This window comes from Myotis daubentonii, chromosome X (assembly GCF_963259705.1).
Source record: "Myotis daubentonii chromosome X, mMyoDau2.1, whole genome shotgun sequence".
Taxonomy (NCBI): Eukaryota; Metazoa; Chordata; class Mammalia; order Chiroptera; family Vespertilionidae; genus Myotis; species Myotis daubentonii.
This window is the reverse complement of record NC_081861.1, coordinates 130,434,500-130,439,915: the sequence shown is the minus strand read 5'-3', so window position 1 is coordinate 130,439,915 and position 5,416 is coordinate 130,434,500. Positions and strand designations below refer to the sequence as shown.

Sequence of the window (5,416 nt, the reverse complement as noted above, 5' to 3'; positions counted from 1 at the left end):
TTTTTTATGTAGCAAACACATAAGAGCATTTCCTAAGCCCTTCATATTATTAATCCCCATTTTACAGGTCAGAAAAACTGAGGCAGAGTGCACTGGGTTACATTGTTCGAGGTCACACAGCTAATAAGTGGTAGTGTCAAGATTGAAACCCAACTAATCTGGTTTCAGAATCACTCCACTGAACCACAACACTAAGCTTCTTCTCACTGCTGTGGAACTTAGAGAGAATTTGTAAATAATTAAGAGTTTGGACAATGAAAGCAAATGTGTGTTTTCCATGGTTGCCACAAAAAATACTACAAGCTGGGTGGCTTAAAACAATAGAAATTTATTTCTTCACACTTCTGGAGGCCTGGCACCCGAACTCACATTGTCCTTATAAAGAAAGGCCTCTTCTTGGCTTCTGGCTGTAGACAGCAAACTGTGGTAATCCATGGCTTGTGGATGCATCACCCCAATCTCTGACTCTATCATCACATGCTCTCTTCTCCATGTGTCTTGCAGTCATTGCATTGTTATTCATCCTAACCTAGTATGGCTGCATCTTAACTAATTATATCTGCAAAGATCCTGGGTCCAAATAAGATCACATTCCAAGGTTCCAGGTAGATGTAAATTTAGAGTGGGGGACTCTATTCAACCCAGTACAGAAGAGCATGAAGATTATTTCAGGGAAGGTGTCTCTTAAAAATGCTAAGCTACTCACAGTATCAAAATGTTGCTGAGTCAATAGGACCCATGGCTGGCACCTTTCAGATTCAGCTGAGGAGCAGTGCATGGAGTAGCTATAAGTTTTGGTCAACAGATTGCAAGTTCTTCAGTTCCAAAATGACATCATTTTCCAGTTCCATCCACGTTTCCTACATCTTATAATGCCTCCAGGTTCTCCCCAGACCAAATCAGTCAGATTGATTTTATGTGTACAATAGGTACAATAACACTGGCACTTTTGGAGTTTTTGCAGGTGGCAAAAGTGAAATGTTCATCATTTGAGTAGTCATGCATTATCTAGGCCAGCATACAATGGTGAAGCAGCGTATGGTATGCTGTGGTGGATATCTTTTTAGGAGAACTACTTGGAATTAAGAGCTTCTCCATGAAAGGTCCAAGCCCTCTCTATATTACTGTAAGAATGAATATTGTCGCCACCACTGCAGGATCATAGCATGGATATTCTGAGGAAAGTTCCAATACCAGGAAAAGAGCCGAAGAAGGCAGTATTCCCATGTTGCCTAGTTCACCTCATAAATGCAGAGATCCTAGAGTGGGAGTAGGTCCTGCCATTGTTTTGGACACTTGGGATGAAGTGTGGATTTTGAATGAGGCAGTATTCAAGCACTTCGGTACTGGAATAAAAGTAGAAGCTGCAAATACTGACCAAACAAGTGAAAAAAATAGGGAATGTAAATGACAAAAAGGTGATAGAGATGTAAAAAATAACACTGAGGACTTTCCATCCTTAAGTAATGACACTGATAGAGTAGTTGTTTCTGAAGATGTGGTTGTATAACTGAGTGCCAGAAACTGAACTCTCCAAACAAGAACTGTTTCTGTTGCTAGGCCCTGAGGAAAGATCAATATTGTAAGTGAACTCATTCCATTATCTATTCATTCTTGTTATCACTGCCACTCCTGTAAAGAAGGAAAATGAAGGAATTGATGTCCTGTACTGCCAACAACCCATTTTGGTGCTAGTGGTTAGAACCAAAGATCTATAAGGAAAGGAAGAAAAACCCAAATTTCTTGATTCCTGCAGCTCAGCAGAATTATTGGATTTCTCTCACAGTTCTCAGAACATCTCAAGCATGGGCCTTTTGGAGCAGAGAACAGATACAGAAAATATGGAGGACTGACAGAATATCTTGCAGACGTGTAGCATGTGTGAGAAGAGACAAGATGGGAATATTATTCATGGAAGAACAGGCCGCCCTGTCACTTGTTTCCCCTGCACCAGAAGATTAAAGAAGCCTGAGGCTTCATGCCCTCTTTGCAAGAAGATTCAGCTGGTTATTAAGGTTTTTATGGCCTAGCTGAACGGCGAGTTGCAGAGAAATGATGACTAGGGCCAGGTCAGGGAGAAAACTGTCAGTACTGAGCATCTTCACTCAGTGCAACCCACTGTGTCTCCTCATTGATTCATGTTAACATCTGTGTGCCAGGGCAGCTTCCCTTCTAAATTCATGTGGAATTCCAGAGCAATTCTTTAAAACTAGATTATCAATTTGGGGACTCCATTTGCATGAAAAGCTATTTTAATCACTGCATTCTTCATCTATAAAAGAGGTTCTGGGAGGAGCAATTACAAAGACAAACAGGGAAATACATCCACTCGCCAAATTATCTGAAGATGAACCTTTTCCTAGTTTATGCTACTCTCCACCCTTCTCTTTTCTGTTAGAGAACAATGGGAGGGGGGTGAGGGCATGTGCTGAGGGGTAGGGGAGGCTGGGGGAAGGTCAATTGGGAAAAAAAGGAGATATATGCACTACTATTCATAATACTTTAAACAATAAAAAAAGAAAACAACAACAACAACAAAAAACCAAGGTGGTTATAAAAAAACACACAAAACACCACTAAAGCTAACATTAAAAAACATTAACTAAAATAACATGTTATGAATCACTTTAACTTGCAGTCAAGCTGCATAGTTCTGAAAAACCAAAAGTGAAAGTAAGAATCTCTAAAAAAGAGGTTTTTTCCACATATGCCTAGAACAACAGGTATCATTTTTGCTAACATACCCCTAAAAGAATTTTGAGGAGCCCTATTCGGTTTGGCTCAGAGGATAGAGCACTGGCCTGCAGACTGAAGGGTCCCAGGTTTGATTCTGGTCAAGGGCATGTAAGGCATGTACCTTGGTTGCAGGCACATCCCCAGTAGGGGATGTGCAGGAGGCAGCTGATGGATGTTTCTCTCTCATCAATGTTTCTAACTCTATCCTCCCTTTCTCTCTGTAAAAAATCAATAAAATACATTTAAAAAAAAGAATTTTGAGGAACTGTACATACACTCTTTTCCACATTTTAAAAACTGAGGAATAATTAATGTAAAATGAAATATACAGATCTTGCCCTGCTGGCGTGGCCTAGTGACTTAGCATAGACCTATGAACCAGGAGATCACGGTTCGATTCCCAGTCAGAGCACATGCTCAGGTTGTGGCTTGATCCCCAGTGTGGGGTGTGCAGCTGATCAATGATTCTCTCTCATCATTGAGGTTTCTCTCTCTCTCTCTCTCTCTCTCTCTCTCTCTCTCTCTCTCTCTCTTTCTCTCTCTCTTCCTCTCTGAAATTAATACAAATATATTTTTAAATACACAGATCTTATATTTCCTTTCCTATGAGTTATAGACAATTGAGCACCCACAGCCCGAAAGAAGCTATAGACATTTCCATCACCTCAAAATAGTCCCTCATGCTCCTTTCCAGGTAATCCTCCATTTCCTGACCCTCACCCTAGATTAGTTTTCCTTGGGCATATCTTTTATTTGATATCTAAATTTTAAAAATACACTTAATTACTTAGAAAGAAAAAAAATGATTAGCTAAAGTTTCCACAGTTCCTTAATGAGGAATGATTGAAAGTGAATACTGGAACCATCTTGTGTATTCTTTGTAGTTTCTTATATATAGCATTTTACTTAAAGATATACAGTTCTCAGTTTGGGCCCAGGTATTCTCTCAGTCATTTTTGTGCTCTTTATTAATTATGCCTTAAATAAAATAACCTCATCAACATTTTCAACCATGAGTTTGGTGGTGCTCAGAGTGAGACAACCAGATCAATGGTGCCCTTTCTAGAATGCTGCCTTCCCCAACAAGAGTTAAGGAGGACAAGTACAGAAGTGTGCTCCCTGCTGTATTTAACCATTCAGTTGGCTTTTGTCATCACCTGCCTTGAACCATTGATAACTGTTTGTGAATGGGATATCTTATTCCCCAGCTAGACTGAGATATAATGACAAGGGAACAGAAATTGGGACCAGAGACCTGGATAGAAGATTCAATTCTGTCACTCTCATGATATCAGGAACTGATACCTCAAATTTCTGAGCTTCCATAGACTGTCAAATCTGTCTAACATCCACCTCGCTGGACATTGTGAGGAAAATAATAGGTAAGAAGAGTACAAGTGTTTTCATCACTGGGGCTATATTACTATCTTTTAAAAACAGGAGCTAATTCTTAAGAACTTAACCTTATCAAACATTGCATGTGTTAACTTTGTGATATATCTGTTTATAATGAAAAACACTAAGGAATTAGAAATGTTATTGTTTAGGAAATCAAAAATTTAAAAACTAAATTTTCAACTCACACATATAAATATAGATTTCTTACCTCTGCTTAATATACATATATAAGGTACAAGAAATAAGCCATATTCCATTTACAAAGCAGCAATCCACAAATTTCTATCTTTCATTAATTTGAAGATCTGTATGTAAAATTATCACCACTCATTATTTTCTCATCTGGTAGGTTAGCTTGCTTCTGGGGTCTGGCTGATCAGGACTGGGCGTGATGGGCCGGACAAACCCTGGAGCCCTCCTGCAGTCCTTCTTCAGCCCCGATCATGCACCAGTGGGGTCTTTAGGTCTGACCTATGCCCTCTCACAATCCGGGACCCTGGTGGGGATCAGGCCCAAACTGGCTTTCCGACATCCCCCAGAGGGGTCCCAGATTGTGAGAGGGCACAGGCCAGGCCAAGGGACCTCACCAGTGCACTTGCACCAGGCCTCTAGTTTCAAATATTTTGACACATAAAATTATAAAGCTGAGAATAAGAAATGCTGTTCTAATAAGAGTATGCCATAGCTGATTTTATTTTATTTTACTTTATTTTATTTTATTATTTTAAACTGTGGTTACGTTTTTTAAAAATATGTCTTTATTGTCCTAACTGGTTTGGCTCAGTGGATAGAGCATCAGCCTGCGAACTGAAAGGTCCCAGGTTCGATTCTAGTCAAGGGCATGTACCTCAGTTGTGGGCACATCCCTAGTAGGAGGTGTGTAGGAGGCAGCTAATCAATGTTTCTCTCTCATCGATGTTTCTAACTCTATCCCTCTCCCTTCCTCTCTGTAAAAAATCAATAATATATATATATATTTTTTTTAAAAAAATATGTCTTTATTGATTTCAGAGAGAGAGGAAGGGGAGAGGGAGAGAGAGAAACATACATAGGCTGCCTCCTGCACATACCCCCAACTGGGGATCAAGTCCACAACCTGGGCATGTGCCCTGACCCAGAATGGAACTAATGACCTTTTGGTGCACAGGAGGATGCCCAACCAACTGAGCCACTCCACCCAGGGCCCATAGCTGATTTTATGAATCTGGATAATTCATTAGTCCACTTAGTAAACCACTGTTAAGATCCCACTATTAGCCAAGTATTCAGACAGGAATTTGGA

At 40.0% G+C, this 5,416-nt stretch overlaps 1 pseudogene; it reads left to right on the top strand.

Annotated features, from left to right (window-relative positions):
- The first annotated feature begins 828 nt into the window (after nucleotides 1-828).
- Nucleotides 829-2,030, top strand: LOC132225117 (protein Mdm4-like; annotated as a pseudogene).
- Nucleotides 2,031-5,416: the final 3,386 nt, after the last annotated feature.